Raw genomic sequence first — 21,467 nt, 5'->3', positions numbered from 1 at the left:
ACTACAAACACAATTAATATGTGATACATTTTATTGCAACCACACGTTACAAACTTGAATAATGACAAAATACGCCCAGGGATGACAGCCACGTGGTATCGGACACACGTAGACAAATGTTGACTCGAAAAACCATATCCGCCAATATTTGTCATGCCATTCGTAGTATAAATAAAAAGTTTTCACAGCCAACAGCATTCATTTTCAGATATTATGAATAAGTTTTATTCCAAACCTGATCAGTGTCACGGCATAGACAAAATGGAATCATCTCTAAACACGTCCAACAATTACTAAATTACTGGTATCACACACTAGCCTATAATCACATTATCAAATCGATGTTGTGATCGTTCGACGAAAGGAATATACATGCTGCCAACCAGACTCAGAATGCCGTCCCCAAAGTTCAAATTTGATACAATCGAAAATAGTATCTTCCACCTAAAATGCCAAAAATATTTGCCAAAAATAGAGAATTTGAAGTTATCATGAGATGAAAAGATCCGACAGAGATCTACCCAAGGTACCCGAAAGTATCAATGGAATTTAGCTCATAATTGTACATAAATTACAAAAATATTCGCAAAAAATTGAGAATTGAAGATACATGTATCAAGAAATGAATAAATCCGACAGAAATGTACCCAAAATACCCACATGCCAATTACCAATTATTTGTAAGCGATTTTCTTGCATTTACAATTTTATCACACTTATGATGAACTGTTGCCACCATAAATACAATGTGTTTGTGAATATTAAGAAGGTCAAAAATGTTCTTGAAATAATCAAATAAAAGAAAATATGCTAATTCGATAATTCGAGATCTCGAAACTTACCATTTAAATCAAGTTTATATCGATGAGTTTAGTTAAATGCTTGTACCAGTTCTCTTGTTGTCTATCAATTTATATTACTCAAACATTGTAATAAGAGCAGCTTACATATAGACAAACCAACTTGATCATCAACGAATACAGCTTACTGTAACGAGATCATCAGAGCCACACAGTATCTATTCATTTGTTCATCAACAAACACAGTTGTTTACTGTAACGAGATCATCAGACCTACGCAGTATCCAGCTGTCGGTGCATCAGGTGCCAGCTCACTATAGAACCCACACTCCTAAGCAAATTTATGTGTTTTAAACTATAGTTTATTATTGCAAAGACACTAGAAAAGAGTGTCTTTGATTATTGCGAATATACTCTTCAATGTATAAAATGAGTTACGATATTTCCCCTACTTCATACACTTGACTGAAACCACAACCATATCACCCTTTAACCTGGCTCAAAACATCCGTCCGATATTACCTTTGGCACAATATATTTTGAAATCATAAATTAGCACGTGTAGTGTTTTATCTTGATACTACAGCGTGTATATTTTGTCTATTGATTACGTCAATTACAAGATTAAACGAAAACGACGCGAAAAATATACTTACAGAAAATAGTTAATTGGTGTTGAGATGTATACATTCTGAACATTGAGAGATTTCTACCAAACATTGTAACCTATTTACATCCGGCCGACTATATAGTAGGGTGGTTTTGGATTAGATTTGTTGGAATTTGTGTGTGTTTGTTTTTAACTAAACATCAACAAATGTGGGAAATGTCACCTATTTCTTAAATTGATCGCATCTAATACATCTTCGCATATTAAACAAGCTGTAATTATCTTATATTTTATTCAGCTGTGTGACGTAAGAAATAGCGTCACCATGTGGAACATGTTTAAGCAGGAAAGCTGATCTTTCTAAGAATTCTATATTTTAAAATATGATAGATGGTAATTCAAAATATTGTAGTTTTTATTTATGCCCGACAGTGGTGTTTCAGGAGTATGAATATCTCCATGGTGTAACTATTTCTTTACCAATTGTTTACATCGAAATTGAACTTGGTAGACATTTTATTATTATTGACAAGTTTCAAAATTTTAAATTTTACTTTACGTGGAACAACTAACATAAAACCACTTGCTTATATTGCTTCAAAACTGATTTAATATGCAAATTAGCTAATTAACATAAGTACATATGCAGTTAAATTTCAAAGTACTGTTAGACATTCTACTTTAACAGTATGTACACAATGAGTAAATTTGGGTTAGAATATCAAAAAAAATGCTAAAATCAACACGTGTAAACAACTTTGAAAGTTATTACTGTTCAACTACAAACATTATGCATGTATCAAGCTTTGACCAATTTGAGCAACAAAACGTGCTGAAAGTTGTTAATTAGTATGCAAATTATCTGATTAACATATACAGATTATTTAGTAAATAGTATTCGACATTCAAAATCACCAGAATGCATGTACTAAGTTTTAACATATTTTTGCCTACTGGATATCTACAAAATATGTTGAAAATTTGCTAATATAATTAAACGGTAGTTGGCATATAGTTTTATCCCGGTCTCGTTTCTCAGTTCTCGAGTCATCCAGTACTATGATTCAAAATAATTCGCCGCCTTAGTGCTACAGTTTTGATAACTCTGACCGGTGAACTACAAGGGATGATTCGATGTCACTGATCGTTGCACATCCTGGAAAAAAATATGCAAATTATTTTTAACAATATCATATGCTAAAATAAATAATAAAAGTAGAACTATTTCACTTTCATTATAGTCACATTTCAATATCTAGTAAACTGACATTTTACTCTCACTTACTCAAATTAAAACCCAGAAGAGCTAAATATCATTCTCCCAATCCATACAACTTTAAGGACATTTAAATGGAAAGTCCTGTATAAAAATTATACAGAGGACATTTGTGAATAAAACATTGTATACAACTAAAATAAAACATACCTGATAATGCCATTGCTAAACTCAACTCGTTCTTTAAAATTTGAAGAACCTGGGTAGCTCCTACCTCAGCCTTTATGAAGAATAGTAAGGAAATAAATCGAATTAGGTGAGCATGATCGGCAAATTTATTCTTTAAGTCACTGGAAATTATGACGTGTTGCGATCTTACCGCGTATACCAATCCGTATATGATTGGTCTTCCAACGAACACAGCCCTAGCTCCCAATGCTAATGCCTTTATGACGTCAGTACCAGTTCGCACACCACCGTCTAAATATACTTCTAGTTGTCCATTCACTGATTTCACTATTTGCGGTAACACTTCAATCTGAATAGAAACATTTGGAAAGCTGAACACATTTGCAGATAAAATAATATAAATATCATAACAATCAAATCATTTATAATTTGACTTACAACGTCTTGTATATGCTATTACTGAATTCAAGAATTTGTGATATTCATATACTTGTATTCGTGATTTAATTCCAAGTAATTAAGAACCAGCCAGCATCTAAATTTATTGTTATTTCAAAAGAAACCTTCATAGTGGTAATAACTAATTTAGTAATTAAGTAAGTAAATAATTCACCAGGCACAAAGTTCTGATATTGTTGCAAGTAGAACGTACTATACGAAGTCATGAAAGGTCTGAAATGTCGTGAAATCGAAGTTGTATTAATATGCATCAGTAATACAGCGAATTTGGTGACATTCCCTCACAAACAGAAAGGGACCATGTAGGTGTTACAGTACTACTAATTCAATTAAGTATTTGTCAATCATACCGTTGCTGGCACTGTGTCTAATTGCCGTCCTCCATGGTTTGATACAATTATACCATCTATTTTGTGTTTCACGGCAAGCAGTGCATCTTCTGGGCTTAGAATTCCTTTCAGAACTATTGGTAGTTTTGTGATTGATCGCATCCATGCGATGCAATCCCATGTCAACGCCGAGTCAAGCATATTACCTGCACCGCCGTAATTTGATGTTACCTATCGCAAACAAATAAAACATCATATTGCACTGTGTTTTACTTTGCACCGTATTACGCTACACTAGCACTAGCACCAGCACCAGCACCACGTACACCACACCACACCACACCACATCACACCACACCACACCACACAACACCACACAACACCACACCACACTACTTGATTTGTTTTCTCCTCACCCTATAGCGTTCTGGTAGATGCACCATTTGTATGTGTGATGGAGGTGTAAATCCTCCATGATAAATATCGATTCTTCTCTTCCCCGTCACTGGAACATCAACTGTTAACACCAATGCTTCAAACCCAGCCATTTCAGCTCTTTTTATCAAATCAGCAGACAACTCCCGAGTATGCCAGATATACAACTGGAACCATTTCAACGCCCCAGGTCCGGCAGCTGCTACGTTTTCTAGCGATGTATTTGAGAAGGTGCTGAGCATCATGCAAGTGCCCATCGCCTTTGCAGCTGGAAAATGGAATAGAATCGATAACATTGTTACAACCTATATTGTCAATACAATACTTCAAACAAGATTATGAAAATCTTTGAAAGTTGATTTTGTTAATATGAATATCTGTCATCGAACAAAGGAAGCTATTTGAACTTGTTATTCGTTTTATTTAGAATTTCACAAATATAGAAAGTTGTTTACCTTTTGCTGTGCATATTTCTCCATCTGAACAAGCAAGCTTGTGATGTGCACTTGCCGCGATGCACACTGGGAAATGTATATGGTTACCAAGAATTGTTGTTGACAAGTCTCGCTTTGAGACATCTCTTAACACTCTTGGCAATATCTTTAACCTTAACAAAAAAGGAAAACGATCATAGCGATAAGTTTACTGTGAGTATTATATATGTTACTCTTCATGACTCACATTTTGAATCTTGGTATTTTTTTTCGTTCTAGACATCACAAATTAATGACAATGAATTAAAACTTTCCTTATCAGAAACAAAGTTCTGACGGACATTTCCATGTTATAGTTGCTTCAAAATTGATCATTGGACGAACTACGCAAATTGTTCATGCAATTAGGGAATACTGTTATTTTTATAAATCAGAATCACAGGTTTTTATGATGTCATAGCCTACGCTATCAAACTATAAACCTCTATTCACGAGTACATGTGCATTAAAAAAGCCCAAAATTTGTTTCATTCTGATTATGGTGATTTATAACAACAATAATGATCCCCGCCCCATTGTCATCAAGGATCTAGACGCGATATCGTGATCTTGTTTCACTTCACGAGAAGATGGCACCTGTCAATGGGAACCATTTCATAGTAGAAGTCTTATTTCCACACGTTCGGAGATCTCAGTGCCAAGTCTCTTTTGGCATTAGTGATTACAGTTTCCGAGTTTGTGGATCGTCTCCCTATCACAATCGGAATTTTTGTTGCGGGGGAGATTCAAATGATTCACACTGTGCGAAGAACCATTGCTGAGAATAACCTATGGCATATCTAGTATGTGTGTATGCAGATATAACAAAAGTCATTAGACTCATTCGACCATATGGAGACGAGTTCAAACGAAAAACTGATCTTCAGGACACATTATACGAATGGCAATTAAATTCGGCCTATTGTGTGAGCTGATAAGTCCCTGGGAACTGGAGCATATGGCTATTGTATCCAAGCATAAGAATTAAATTATTATATTGTTCTGCCAGTCGTAGCTTGACGCAAAAGTGGTAACCTCATCGGTACTAAACGAACTTGCAGGAACTAGAGACTTGGCCACCTGTAGAATTTTCTAAGAAAGATGTCCTGAGCAGGGAATGTTATGGTCAGAGAATTACATTTTGATGTTACTGACTTGCACATCATTTACAAACAAGTTTCAGTTTATGTTATGTTATGTTAGAATGCAATCATTAGTTTCTTTCTAAGTAACACTGATTTAGGTCAATATGATATCATCCAACGTGAAATCAATGAATACAATAAAAACTGGTTAGGCAGTCATTCGGAAAAACCCACAATGATGAAATGGATACTCAGATAATAAATTTGATTGAGCTGTTATTCATGAGTCACCCCATAGTCGTCATGATTGGTCCCTTTCACCTAGGAAGTTGAATCAACACTGATATGTAAAAAAATAACCAAATTACCAGATGAATATGTGTCCCTAGAAAAGTGAAAAGATTAGTTGTAATGGGTGTAGCTGTTTTGTCCGCCATAAACATATTGGTTTAAGCATATTGGTTTAATGCATATGAGTTATGGCTGCAGTGTTATACAATACACAAACACTCCATGCAGGCCGAATAACATATAGGAACCTAGAATGCATTAGCAAAGACACTGAGGGAAAAGTAATATGGGTGTTTGGCAGGCCTAGTGTGATGATGTTTTTTAAAAACTTATGAAAACTTTGAAAACTGAATAAGGTTTTTAAATGCTTGAGAGATGACAATTTTAAGATGTATCACTGCACAGAGCGGATAAGTGTCAACTAAGAGCTCAATTTGTATACATTGTAGTTAGCCAACTACTCGAATTTAAGGTTTTGAGTTTTCTGGCATTTGGAAAATTTAAATGTGTGATGTACTGGTGATTACCGGTGATTTTTTCACCATGATGCCAAGCGAGAATATATTCTGACCACGATTGGCATTTAGAATCACATAACAAATCAACGTTTATGAGGTTGGGCAAATCAACTTTATATATTTCCCAAAGATGTCATCAGTGTATGACGAATGACAATTTGATTAGCTAGATAGGTAACACAAAGTTGAGTCACTGGAAGGCATTTATCGATGTCAGTTCACAAGATTCTACAAGATAATCACCCTGCAGCTGCTGTCTGATAATCAGATAAGAAATACAAGCAACACAAGACGTCTAGTCTGGAATTTATCCCAAAGACGTCAGAAATAGCTAGTCATTTGCGAAATACGTAAAGGGATCAAAATAACACAAAATACTAAAACTTGCTGCAGGGTGTGAAGTATACTGTACTACCGGTATATTGTAATTGCGTTATCTTTTATCTTGGTTTTCTCATCGCGTGTGCAAATAAATATTTTATAATATAAAAGAGAAATTCAAATCCAAATTGATTTATTGATTAATCAAGACGATCAAGTGGGAAAGTTTTTTCTTGTTATCAATCCTAATAATGTAAGTAATATGACACAAAGCCAGGGCCAGTTTCCTTGATCAGCTTTTATGCTATTATAGATTAGAGGCCATTCACGTATTCATGTAATTTACATATAGCATTTAAAAAAAAATAATTTAAGAATTTATTCATGATTTATTTTCAATATTGAATGGTGTAGATTAGGTGCGATTATAAATCGGTGTAATTCGTCAGATTGGTCCAGAAGAAAAACACTGGTGAATCAAAATAACAATAGTGAGAGACAATTGTGAGTGAAAATAACAATAGTGAGAAACAATTGTGAGTCAGAATAACAATAGTGAGAGACAATTGTGAATGAAAATAACAATAGTGAGAGATAACTGTGAGTGAAAATAACAATAGCGGGAGACAATTGCGAGTCAGAATAACAATAGTGAGTCAGAATAACTATTGTAATGGACAACTGTGAGTCAGAATAACAATAGTAAGAGACAATTGTGAGTGAAAATAACAATAGTGAGAGACAATCGTGAGTCAGTATAACAATAGTGAGAGACAACTGTGAGTGAAAATAACAATAGTGAGAGACAACTGTAAGTGAAAATAACAATAGTGAGAGACAACTGTGAGTGAAAATAACAATAGTGAGAGACAATTGTGAGTCAGAATAACAATAGTGAGAGACAACTGTAAGTGAAAATAACAACAGTGAGAGACAACTGTGAGTGAAAATAACAATAGTGAGAGACAATTGTGAGTCAGAATAACAACAGTGAGTCATAATAACTATTGTGATAGACAACTGTGAGTCAGAATAACTATTGTGATAGACAAATGTGAGTCAGAATAACAACAGTAAGAGACAATTGTGAGTGAAAATAACAATAGTGAGAGACAACTGTGAGTGAAAAAAACAATAGTGAGAGACAACTGTGAGTGAAAATAACAATAGTGAAAGACAACTGTGAGTAAAAATAACAATAGTGGAACAAATGTGAGTCAGAATAACAATACTGAGTCAGAATAACTATTGTGATAGACAACTGTGAGTCAGAATAACAATAGTAAGAGACAATTGTGAATGAAAATAACAATAGTGAGAGAAAACTGTGAGTGAAAATAACAATAGTGAGAGACAATTGTGAGTCAGAATAACAATAGTGAGTCAGAATAACTATTGTGATAGACAACTGTGAGTCAGAATAACAATAGTACGAGACAACTGTGAGTGAAAATAACAATAGTGAGAGACAATTGTGAGTCAGAATAACAATAGTGAGTCAGAATAACTATTGTGATAGACAACTGTGAGTCAGAATAACAATAGTAAGAGACAATTGTGAGTGAAAATAACAATAGTGAGAGACAATTGTGAGTCAGAATAACAATAATGAGAAACAAATGTGAGTCAAAATAACTACAGTGAGAAACAAAAAACGAGTCAGAATAATAATAGCGAGAGGCAGCTGTGAGTCAAAATAACTACAGTGAGAAACAAAAACGAGTCAGAATAACAATAGTGAGTCAGAATAACTATTGTGATAGACAACTGTGAGTCAGAATAACAATAGTAAGAGACAATTGTGAGTGAAAATAACAATAGTGAGAGACAATCGTGAGTCAGTATAACAATAGTGAGAGACAACTGTGAGTGAAAATAACAATAGTGAGAGACAACTGTAAGTGAAAATAACAATAGTGAGAGACAACTGCGAGTGAAAATAACAATAGTGAGAGACAATTGTGTGTCAGAATAACAACAGTGAGTCAGAATAACTATTGTGATAGACAACTGTGAGTCAGAATAACTATTGTGATAGACAACTGTGAGTCAGAATAACAATAGTAAGAGACAATTGTGAGTGAAAATAACAATAGTGAGAGACAATTTTGAGTCAGTATAAAAATAGTGAGAGACAACTGTGAGTGAAAAAAACAATAGTGAGAGACAACTGTGAGTGAAAATAACAATAGTGAGAGACAACTGTGAGTAAAAATAACAATAGTGAGGAACAATTGTGAGTCAGAATAACAATACTGAGTCAGAATAAGTATTGTGATAGACAACTGTGAGTCAGAATAACAATAGTACGAGACAACTGTGAGTGAAAATAACAATAGTGAGAGACAATTGTGAGTGAAAATAACAATAGTGAGAGACAACTGTGAGTGAAAAAAACAATAGTGAGAGACAACTGTGAGTGAAAATAACAATAGTGAAAGACAACTGTGAGTAAAAATAACAATAGTGGAACAAATGTGAGTCAGAATAACAATACTGAGTCAGAATAACTATTGTGATAGACAACTGTGAGTCAGAATAACAATAGTAAGAGACAATTGTGAATGAAAATAACAATAGTGAGAGAAAACTGTGAGTGAAAATAACAATAGTGAGAGACAATTGTGAGTCAGAATAACAATAGTGAGTCAGAATAACTATTGTGATAGACAACTGTGAGTCAGAATAACAATAGTACGAGACAACTGTGAGTGAAAATAACAATAGTGAGAGACAATTGTGAGTCAGAATAACAATAGTGAGTCAGAATAACTATTGTGATAGACAACTGTGAGTCAGAATAACAATAGTAAGAGACAATTGTGAGTGAAAATAACAATAGTGAGAGACAATTGTGAGTCAGAATAACAATAATGAGAAACAAATGTGAGTCAAAATAACTACAGTGAGAAACAAAAAACGAGTCAGAATAATAATAGCGAGAGGCAGCTGTGAGTCAAAATAACTACAGTGAGAAACAAAAACGAGTCAGAATAACAATAGTGAGTCAGAATAACTATTGTGATAGACAACTGTGAGTCAGAATAACAATAGTAAGAGACAATTGTGAGTGAAAATAACAATAGTGAGAGACAATCGTGAGTCAGTATAACAATAGTGAGAGACAACTGTGAGTGAAAATAACAATAGTGAGAGACAACTGTAAGTGAAAATAACAATAGTGAGAGACAACTGCGAGTGAAAATAACAATAGTGAGAGACAATTGTGTGTCAGAATAACAACAGTGAGTCAGAATAACTATTGTGATAGACAACTGTGAGTCAGAATAACTATTGTGATAGACAACTGTGAGTCAGAATAACAATAGTAAGAGACAATTGTGAGTGAAAATAACAATAGTGAGAGACAATTTTGAGTCAGTATAAAAATAGTGAGAGACAACTGTGAGTGAAAAAAACAATAGTGAGAGACAACTGTGAGTGAAAATAACAATAGTGAGAGACAACTGTGAGTAAAAATAACAATAGTGAGGAACAATTGTGAGTCAGAATAACAATACTGAGTCAGAATAAGTATTGTGATAGACAACTGTGAGTCAGAATAACAATAGTACGAGACAACTGTGAGTGAAAATAACAATAGTGAGAGACAATTGTGAGTCAGAATAACAATAGTGAGTCAGAATAACTATTGTGATAGACAACTGTGAGTCAGAATAACAATAGTAAGAGACAATTGTGAGTGAAAATAACAATAGTGAGAGACAATTGTGAGTCAGAATAACAATAATGAGAAACAAATGTGAGTCAAAATAACTACAGTGAGAAACAAAAAACGAGTCAGAATAATAATAGCGAGAGGCAACTGTGAGTAAAAATAACTACAGTGAGAAACAAAAACGAGTCAGAATAACAATAGTGAGAGGCAATTGTGAGTCAGAATAACAATAGTGAGTCAGAATAACTATTGTGATAGACAACTGTGAGTCAGAATAACAATAGTAAGAGACAATTGTGAGTGAAAATAACAATAGTGAGAGACAATCGTGAGTCAGTATAACAATAGTGAGAGACAACTGTGAGTGAAAATAACAATAGTGAGAAACAACTGTAAGTGAAAATAACAATAGTGAGAGACAACTGCGAGTGAAAATAACAATAGTGAGAGACAATTGTGTGTCAGAATAACAACAGTGAGTCAAAATAACTATTGTGATAGACAACTGTGAGTCAGAATAACTATTGTGATAGACAACTGTGAGTCAGAATAACAATAGTAAGAGACAATTGTGAGTGAAAATAACAATAGTGAGAGACAATTTTGAGTCAGTATAAAAATAGTGAGAGACAACTGTGAGTGAAAAAAACAATAGTGAGAGACAACTGTGAGTGAAAATAACAATAGTGAAAGACAACTGTGAGTAAAAATAACAATAGTGAGGAACAATTGTGAGTCAGAATAACAATACTGAGTCAGAATAAGTATTGTGATAGACAACTGTGAGTCAGAATAACAATAGTAAGAGACAATTGTGAGTGAAAATAACAATAGTGAGAGAAAACTGTGAGTGAAAATAACAATAGTGAGAGACAATTGTGAGTCAGAATAACAATAGTGAGTCAGAATAACTATTGTGATAGACAACTGTGAGTCAGAATAACAATAGTTTGAGACAACTGTGAGTGAAAATAACAATAGTGAGAGACAATTGTGAGTCAGAATAACAATAGTGAGTCAGAATAACTATTGTGATAGACAACTGTGAGTCAGAATAACAATAGTAAGAGACAATTGTGAGTGAGAATAACAATAGTGAGAGACAATTGTGAGTCAGAATAACAATAATGAGAAACAAATGTGAGTCAAAATAACTACAGTGTGAAACAAAAACGAGTCAGAATAACAATAGTGAGAGGCAATTGTGAGTCAGAATAACAATAGTGAGTCAGAATAACTATTGTGATAGACAACTGTGAATCAGAATAACAATAGTAAGAAACAACTGTAAGTGAAAATAACAATAGTGAGAGACAACTGCGAGTGAAAATAACAATAGTGAGAGACAATTGTGTGTCAGAATAACAACAGTGAGTCAGAATAACTATTGTGATAGACAACTGTGAGTCAGAATAACTATTGTGATAGACAACTGTGAGTCAGAATAACAATAGTAAGAGACAATTGTGAGTGAAAATAACAATAGTGAGAGACAATTTTGAGTCAGTATAAAAATAGTGAGAGACAACTGTGAGTGACAAAAACAATAGTGAGAGACAACTGTGAGTGAAAATAACAATAGTGAGAGACAACTGTGAGTAAAAATAACAATAGTGAGGAACAATTGTGAGTCAGAATAACAATACTGAGTCAGAATAAGTATTGTGATAGACAACTGTGAGTCAGAATAACAATAGTAAGAGACAATTGTGAGTGAAAATAACAATAGTGAGAGAAAACTGTGAGTGAAAATAACAATAGTGAGAGACAATTGTGAGTCAGAATAACAATAGTGAGTCAGAATAACTATTGTGATAGACAACTGTGAGTCAGAATAACAATAGTTTGAGACAACTGTGAGTGAAAATAACAATAGTGAGAGACAATTGTGAGTCAGAATAACAATAGTGAGTCAGAATAACTATTGTGATAGACAACTGTGAGTCAGAATAACAATAGTAAGAGACAATTGTGAGTGAGAATAACAATAGTGAGAGACAATTGTGAGTCAGAATAACAATAATGAGAAACAAATGTGAGTCAAAATAACTACAGTGTGAAACAAAAACGAGTCAGAATAACAATAGTGAGAGGCAATTGTGAGTCTGAATAACAATAGTGAGTCAGAATAACTATTGTGATAGACAACTGTGAATCAGAATAACAATAGTAAGAGACAACTGTAAGTGAAAATAACAATAGTGAGAGACAATTGTGAGTCAGAATAACAATAGTGAGTCAGAATAACTATTGTGATAGACAACTGTGAGTCAGAATAACAATAGTAAGAGACAATTGTAAGTGAAAATAACAATAGTGAGAAACAATTGTGAGTCAGAATAACAATAATGCGAAACAATTGTGAGTCAAAATAACTACAATGAGAAACAAAAACGAGTCAGAATAACAATAGTGAGAGGCAATTGTGAGTCAGAATAACAATAGTGAATCAGAATAACTATTGTGATAGACAACTGTGAGTCAGAATAACAATAGTACGAGACAATTGTGAGTGAGAATAACAATAGTGAGTCAGAATAACAATAGTAATAGACAATTGTGAGTGAAAATAACAATAGTGTAAGACAATTGTGAGTCAGAATAACTACAGTGAGAAACAAAAAAGGGTCAAAATAACAATAGTAAGAGACGATTGTTAGTCAAAATAACAATGATGAGAGACAAATCTGAGTCAGAAAAACAATAATGAGAGACAATTGTGCGTCAGAATAACAATGATGAGAAACAATTGTGAGTCAGAATGATAATAATAGTGAGAGATCATAGTGGGTTAATGTTTCAGTGTTCTAATGCGAGCTGGAACGCAGTGTAGCCTATAGCTGCATACTGGATGGCGCTGGATGTGTTTGTAAAAATCAATTCTTCACCAAGCTGAAGCTGTTGAAATTAGGTTAGGTTTATCAACCATGAAAGTAAAAAGGCATCCATGATAGAACTCAATAAAATTCAATCACTACTCTTTCAACTTGTATATTTGTGTTCATACATGCATTTAGCTCTACGAGCGTGACCTGGACGATTGCCATGATTGATTGCGATAATTTCTGTTTTTAAATTTATTCGGTATAATAATACAAATGTACACCCTGACAGAGGCGGACATACATATTTTGCAACCCTCGGAGCCCATTGTCAACCTCGGCTTCGCCTCGGTTGGCAATTAGCTCTTCGGGTCGCTAAAACTGTATGTCCACCTAACTTGTATATTTGTGTTCATACATGCATTTAGCTCTACGAGCGTGACCTGGACGATTGCCATGATTGATTGCGATAATTTCTGTTTTTAAATTTATTCGGTATAATAATACAAATGTACACCCTGACAGAGGCGGACATACATATTTTGCAACCCTCGGAGCCCATTGTCAACCTCGGCTTCGCCTCGGTTGGCAATTAGCTCTTCGGGTCGCTAAAACTGTATGTCCACCTAACTTGTATATTTGTGTTCATACATGCATTTAGCTCTACGAGCGTGACCTGGACGATTGCCATGATTGATTGCGATAATTTCTGTTTTTAAATTTATTCGGTATAATAATACAAATGTACACCCTGACAGAGGCGGACATACATATTTTGCAACCCTCGGAGCCCATTGTCAACCTCGGCTTCGCCTCGGTTGGCAATTAGCTCTTCGGGTCGCTAAAACTGTATGTCCACCTATGTCGAGGTGAACATTTGTATAATCTTCTTAATGTTGAACGACTATACAAATAGTTGCACATTTAGACGACATATCTCACGTCCATGTTATTTAAGTACATTAAACATAATGCATATAATGTGACATTTACCTTGAAAAAGCTTTTCTGTTTTCATCGCGACTAATCTCTTCGTCAGCTCCACACTTAAAAAATCCTAGTGTGACTTGATCTAACTGAGTTGTTGCGTAGTCTTCGTAGTCATCTAGACATACTAGTGGTGGTTTGCTCACCATATTTAGGCCTATTGGAAAATATACAAACATAAACTACATCGCTTAAAATATATAAACCAAATGGCGAGTAATGATATATGCCCATCACTTCATAGTTACTCGAGTAGTACGGTGCAATTGATTTAGTAAAGTCCAGGCACAATGTAAATTATTAACATGTGGCATACACTGTGCATACACTCAATACAAATACATCCATGCAAGGTTAAACAGATATGACTAGAGGTGATAATGGAACCATACGAGTGTGTACACCAGCTACTGTAGACTACGTTAGTTCACATTATATTGTGTTCAAAATTTTGTTCACATACAGACGGATTTATGGCGTTTTGACTGGCAATTGGTGGCCGCCATTATTGATGTTGGTGGTTGGTTAGCCTGTCTTCTCTAGTGTTAGTCGTGTATTTAGTCTTAGTGTTATAAAGATTTGGTGTTTTCAATAAGGATACGGAAATATATCACATTTATATCATATTTTATTTCAGTAGAAGTGTGCCATAATTAAGACTTAATTATGATATAAGTAGTCTGATGGCCCTTTGTAGCTTGATACGCTAGGTTCAACTACGGGGCAATACATTCACACTTAGATATATTCCAATGAATGCAACAAAACGAGAGGTTTATTCAAACATTTATTGTAAGGAATAACACAACACAGTGCAGAAAACACTCAACAGGTCTCCCTCCCCACTTTGTTGATACCAGGTCGATAAGTGTGATGCTCCGTTCTCCCACAAGAAAACGACCAGAACGAAGCTTTGACCTGACAGGCAGATGACATGATCACCTGATGTTAATTAAACGAGCGACCTCCAATTGACCTGATCTGAGTATGACCTTATGTTATGGGATGTTGCTGTTGAAATTCGCGGAAGGCTGGGGATAATACATGTGCAAATAGATGGTTTTACTCTTTATATTATTCCGACTCTAAGATTATACTTTCTGTGAAAAAGAATGATACAATCCTGACATGGTCGCAGTGCATTTGACAAAATATTCGCTAAATATAATGTAATTTCTTTTATTAAATGCCTTTTACTTACTAGTGAAGCAACATAATAGAACAGCTAGCAAATGCTGACACACAAGTTTGCAGGCTTTATATATATATTTATTTAATCAAAAACACAATTTTGACCAAAAGTTTTTTTTTTTTGAGTTTTTGGTATAATAATGCCATTATGTGAATCAAGATGCATTTTTAACAGTGCCACAGTATTAACTTTTTATAATAAAACAACTATTTAATCATTTCATTATATTTCAAAACTATAGGAGTCGCTGTTACTGTAGTATATTTAAGTACCTGCTTCTGCACTAGCGTCAATGCGCATGTGTTGTCAGGCCAAACATACCTTCATCCTCATCCAAAGATACTTTGGTTGTGTTATAAATGTAATATTTCTGGTATAATGAAGTCATCGATACACACATTCATTGAATCAAAAAGATCTAATTGTATTGGTATATTTTATGTTTTAATCTCAATGTAGGCATTGCAGTGATTTGTTTGGTCTGTATGCGATTTGGGAGAAAATACATAAATATGTTCCTTTACCCAAATTCTAAAACATATGTGGGTGAAAAAAACAATGGTATGTTCTCTGTTAATCAAGCCATACTAGCATGTTTTAATTGCACATAATTGTAAGCTGGCTATGTAATGATGATATCTTTGATGCAACTGAAGTAGTCGTTTACGAAAAACTGCTATCAGGCCTGAACCGTTATGATGATGTACTAGGCAAGATGAATTGCAGATACAGCGCAGAGCCAATCAGAAGTGTTAGATTCTAGCCAACGGGAGAAGGGGAATAGGAAAAAGAATGGCGGGGCTGGACTGTTGTATGTGAGATTTTGGCTAACGTTTTCTCCAAAAGATCGGAATGCAAATCTTACTTGAACGGGCAAACACTTGGGAAGGAAACGGAGAGCGCCATCTAGAGTTAGCGAATGGCAACGCCAATGCCAACAGCCCGATTTAAACTGCAGTATACATTAGGGGGCCCAGATAAAAAAGGTACTCGTAATAATTTAACAATGTAGTCACGGGAAGATGGTTTTTGGTTTGGGCACCCTCCTTCTTATTACCGAAGTAATGGATTCTTAAATCATTGTAATAAAGTACTTAGAATACTCAATGTTAACAAAGAACCCGGTAATCGATACAAATCACAAGAAATGTACCACAGAAAGTCTGTGACTAGTTACCAGGTGTGGGAGTAACATTAATATACCGACTAAGGAAACAGATACAAACAAATGACATTCAGTTAATCCACCAGGACCAAGAATTACAATACATTTGCATGCCACCTAAGGTGTGTTTTGTGTATAACATAACGTCATCGCACAGCGCATGCTAGAATTCTATGTGAACAATGTATGTTACACGTGTTACGTCGCTATGGGCCCCACATCCAACACGACGCGACGACCACCACCATTTAAAATTTGATTACTTTATTTTGTCGACTAACTGAAATGTGCACAAACATGTATATAGTAAATAGTTCCACTTTGATGTACAGCATCCGTAAAATTCAATATAAAAATGTATGACAAATCACTACCAAGATCTTGGAATGTACAACTTATATAAGCCAGTATGGCCATTAGACAATGTGATAAGCCCAGAGCACCAAAGCAATACATGTATTTGGTGCACCCATGGAATGTGTAGTGATCAACATTTACAGAGATGAAGACTGGCAATATTCAGATAGTATAGTCGTTCGAATTTTCACCCAGGGTACTCAGCTCCTGAAATCATGTTTTAAAGTGTGCGCACTTAGCAAATTACCCCGTCGAAAAATTATGCAAATGACAATTTTAGTTCAATATATAAGAGAAATATTATTTCTCTTTGGGAAAAATACAATTGTGAAATTAGCTGCATCGTCATTGATTTGCACAACGCTATTAAAATGACGAAATAGAAATGGTTACAAAATGTGCACATTTTATTACAATATTAATTACGTACCATCAGAATTTATGGTGTTAGGGTCTGTGGGGAAAAATCGAAGTCAAGATCACTATTTTCAGTGTCGAAAGTGTTTGATAGTACAAAGACTCTTGATGCAAAGCAATTTCTGCTAAGATACTATCTCGTACAATTTGACCTGCTACAGTGTCATTTGACCTGCTACAGTGTCATTTGACCTGCTACAGTGTCATTTGACCTGCTACAGTGTCATTTGACCTGACAAGTCTGTCATTGATCATAATGCAGTGAAGTAATGACACAATTATTCAGGAATCACGCAATGGGGAGGGAATTAGCAATGTCAAAGTACGATGTGTTGAAAATAATTTCAGATTGATTTTAAAAAATACTAGTAATTAAGTACGTTAAACTGAATATGGAATGAAATATATTTACCGTGGATGGCATGGTCAAAAGATTTAACAGGTCACTGGTTAGTCTAGTTGTCATGTTGGTTCATGCAACTATGGCCTACAGGAGTTCACTTGATGAATCAACTGGCAAGACCCCGAATATGCTGGGACACAAGGTAGTTACTATTATGGGCTGCGCCAAGTGAGGACGATGTGTAGAAAGGTTATGCTCTAAGCTTCTTGAGCAAATTCCTTTGGCCAATGAATGAGCCCAGAGTCTGCTCTTGAAGGCTGCACAGAAACATACATTGTAATACAATGGTGTTACTCACTTTAATCCTCATGAACCTGGAGAATTCAAGAAGGTTGAGTCAGCTCTTGAGTACATAAAATAAATAAAAAGAGTCTACGAACTAAAGAAATCAGGAAAGACAACATTACATACAATTATATTTTTCTTGAAGACCGACTTTCCTAGCAAACAACAAGCTGACTTGATTTGGGGGGACCAATTTATATTCATTCCCTGTGGAGGTCACACTTCTAGTAGACACGAAAAATGCTGTTCGATTAAGTCCACATTGTATATTGCAAATGGCATATTATATTTCAAAACATTACTCTCTTCATTGAGACTGAAATCCAAGTCATTCTAACCAACCTCCAGTCAGTATGACAATGGGTCCTCGGAACACTATATACATAATAAACAAACAAAGATGCTAAAATTATCAATTCCAAAATTATTTAAACCAGAATTTGTTACAAACCAGAATATAGCAACAAATTAACATGTGTAATAGCTCCCACCGAAATTCCTGAAATACTATTATTATTGTGCATTTCATCAGGCACGACGTGGAACAATTATGACTGTACAACAATGAACGGAGATCAATTCGCATATCCACAGCGTCAAAAACAAAACAGAAATAAAGAAACTGATCTCAACTATAGAGGGACAAAAACACAATAGGTAAAACCTATTTTTGAGAAAAATGTTTGATATATATATCCAGGGAGATATGTTCTGTGCCACTTCCTAATGCAGTTGTAATAATATATATATATAGGTTATATTTTAAAACAGCGTTCTTAGAGATGGGTATGTGTTAAAGTTGTAGGATTATTTAAATCTCAACGTTGTGGGCGCAAATCTCCATGAATGCACAACGTTTTGCACATTTTGCAAGAACTCATGATTTGTAGTAATGCAAATAGAATCAATAATATGTCTTTCTTTTTAAACATTTTATAGCATTTATAGAGTAAAGTACTTTAGACATACTGTGGGGCGGGCTTATGTTCAGCTTGGTTTAAAGTAGCCACGAAATACAGTAAAACATACTGTCGTTGTGATCAGGTGCGTTTATTTCGTAGCTCACACTGATTCGTGTGTATGACGCAAAATATGGTCTCCCGCAACAATCTTTTACTCAGACAGTACGCTGTCGCATCGACCTCAGCTGCGCGTCGGTCGATACTGCCGCTGTACTGTCTTCGTGCATACTTTGAGGTATCTTCGTAATAACCTTATTATTATACATCTTTTCCTTCCAAGAATACATCATGGGAATGCCGAAATCCAAAAAGTTTAGAACAGAATCAGCGAACTTCTTTGTATGAAGTCCGGTCAAATCTTGGTGGCAGCCATGTTTGTTTTTATTACACGCTTACACGCATAATCATTCCATATTTGGAATTCTCATTTCCTAATATGGTAGTATGAAAATACCCCGTAAAATACCGCAAAATTACGGCACGCTGTAACTTATGGCGTTACGGTGACAGATGTTATTTAATGTCATTTATTTATACCCTCTTCTTGACTTAGTTAGAAACATAAGAATGTCAACAAGCAGTAGAATATATCATATTCGATTTCAATTAGTAGTAGACAAGATTCGATGTCTATTGGTAACATAACATATTTGATGTCAATAAGTGCTAGAATGTACTAAAAATGTACTAAAAATAACATTTTCTCTGCATCGATATTATAGCTGCATTGTAGTCGATATTGAGTGACGACATACTTTTAATTAACTAACTTCATAACAAAAGACTTGCTAATTACCGTTTTAATACGGATTGTAATCTGGTGTCATTTGGGATGTCGAATTGCCGCAACAATGAATCATGTCTATATTTCACGACACAGCGCTATCAGACGAGACGTTCATACTTGTCACTGGAGCTACTGAGATTGGTTCTGATTCACCTTACCATGTTACACTACTACGTTAATTCACAATGTGTAAGGAAGGGTTATATTTTTCGTAGGCTATGATGAAGGTTACTGATAGTAAAGAAGGGAAAACAAAAAAATATATATAATTTTATTTTGTATTTCTCTAATAAAAATATTCTAATAATAGTTGCACTTTACGTACTTTGACATTTAATAACGGTTGGTCATTATGATACGGTGTTATGTACATTATTAATTACATTATTAATTATGAAAAGTGAACGTATTGCGGCAAAGCTTAACATTCAAATCTTCAGACTCAGCGCCCTCATCGGATAACAGCGTCCATAATCTGTTAGATTAAATCTGTGTTGGTAAACTAGTTACAGATATAGACAATGCGAGGAGTTCTGTTCTGTCCCGGCTTCCTGTCGTGTTCCGGGTCACGTGTTGTGCTCTGCGATATTTTCTGCTCATAAAATTGCGATTATATGTCTTCGCCACATAATTTATTCATATAGTTCATCCATCTAGCTTCACGAATAATACATATACTCAGGAAAAATATATATTTGGTGCATGGAAAATATTGTGCAGTGCAGTGCAGTGCAGTGCAGTGCAGTGCAGTGCAGTGTAATATTATATATTCATTAATTCAATAAAATATCTTATATAAGATACTTTGTAAGTGCCAGTAGATACCACTACGGGCAAGTTTGTAAATGTCAATCTCATTTATTGCTACCAACATAATTTCCGTTGGAAAGACTTTTACAAAATTGCTTTCCACTCTGGAGGGGGGCTGGGAAACTGATTCGCTTTATATGTATATGTATATGTATATGTATATGTATATGTATATGTATATGTATATGTATATGTATATGTATATGTATATGTATATGTATATGTATATGTATATGTATATGTATATGTATGTGTGCTATGCGTATATATTATTCAGTATACAACAATGACCACCAAATCTGTCATCTCATTCAGTAAATTGCAGGAATCATCATGCACTACTGGCCTATTTTAAGATTTAATTCTGCATAGTAGAAACGTAAATTGATATTTGTATCAATTTCATTTCTCATAATGACGATTTGATTATACTTAAGCCAGTAATGTGTTATCGCTTGTACATCAAAATGTATATGGCTTTTCTATTGTTTAATTCAGTCACTTTGTATGGACCTTGACATTGGTTAAACGTATGCCGATATGGAATTCTGATCTCAAGTGAACCGGGTCAACATAATTGAAAGTAATCACATACAATCCTAACATTTAATCTGTTTTAATCTTACGGTAATCCATCAGCAGTCAGTATCTTCCAGCAATATACTGTTAAGTTTCAGCTATGATTAACATGTCTGAGCCATTTATATATATGGATGAGATGAGTCAGCCAGTGAAATGACTATCTAGTTTGAAGATTCCCATGGATTATATATGATACTTTTTACTGTGCCCAAATATTGGACGCATGCATGATATAAAGTAAACTATGGAAAACAAACAAGTTTCGTTTCAGCTCTACCGTGTTTACCGTGTCG

General features: G+C 34.6%; 1 pseudogene; it reads right to left on the bottom strand.

The window, feature by feature from the left end:
• Positions 1–2,498: 2,498 nt before the first annotated feature.
• Positions 2,499–14,363, bottom strand: LOC100371758 (2-Hydroxyacid oxidase 2-like; annotated as a pseudogene).
• Between the last annotated feature and the right edge of the window lie 7,104 nt (positions 14,364–21,467).

Source organism: Saccoglossus kowalevskii, chromosome 21, assembly GCF_978046115.1.
Source record: "Saccoglossus kowalevskii chromosome 21, keSacKowa6.1, whole genome shotgun sequence".
Lineage (NCBI taxonomy): Eukaryota > Metazoa > Hemichordata > Enteropneusta > Harrimaniidae > Saccoglossus > Saccoglossus kowalevskii.
This window is presented reverse-complemented; position numbering and strand designations above follow the sequence as displayed.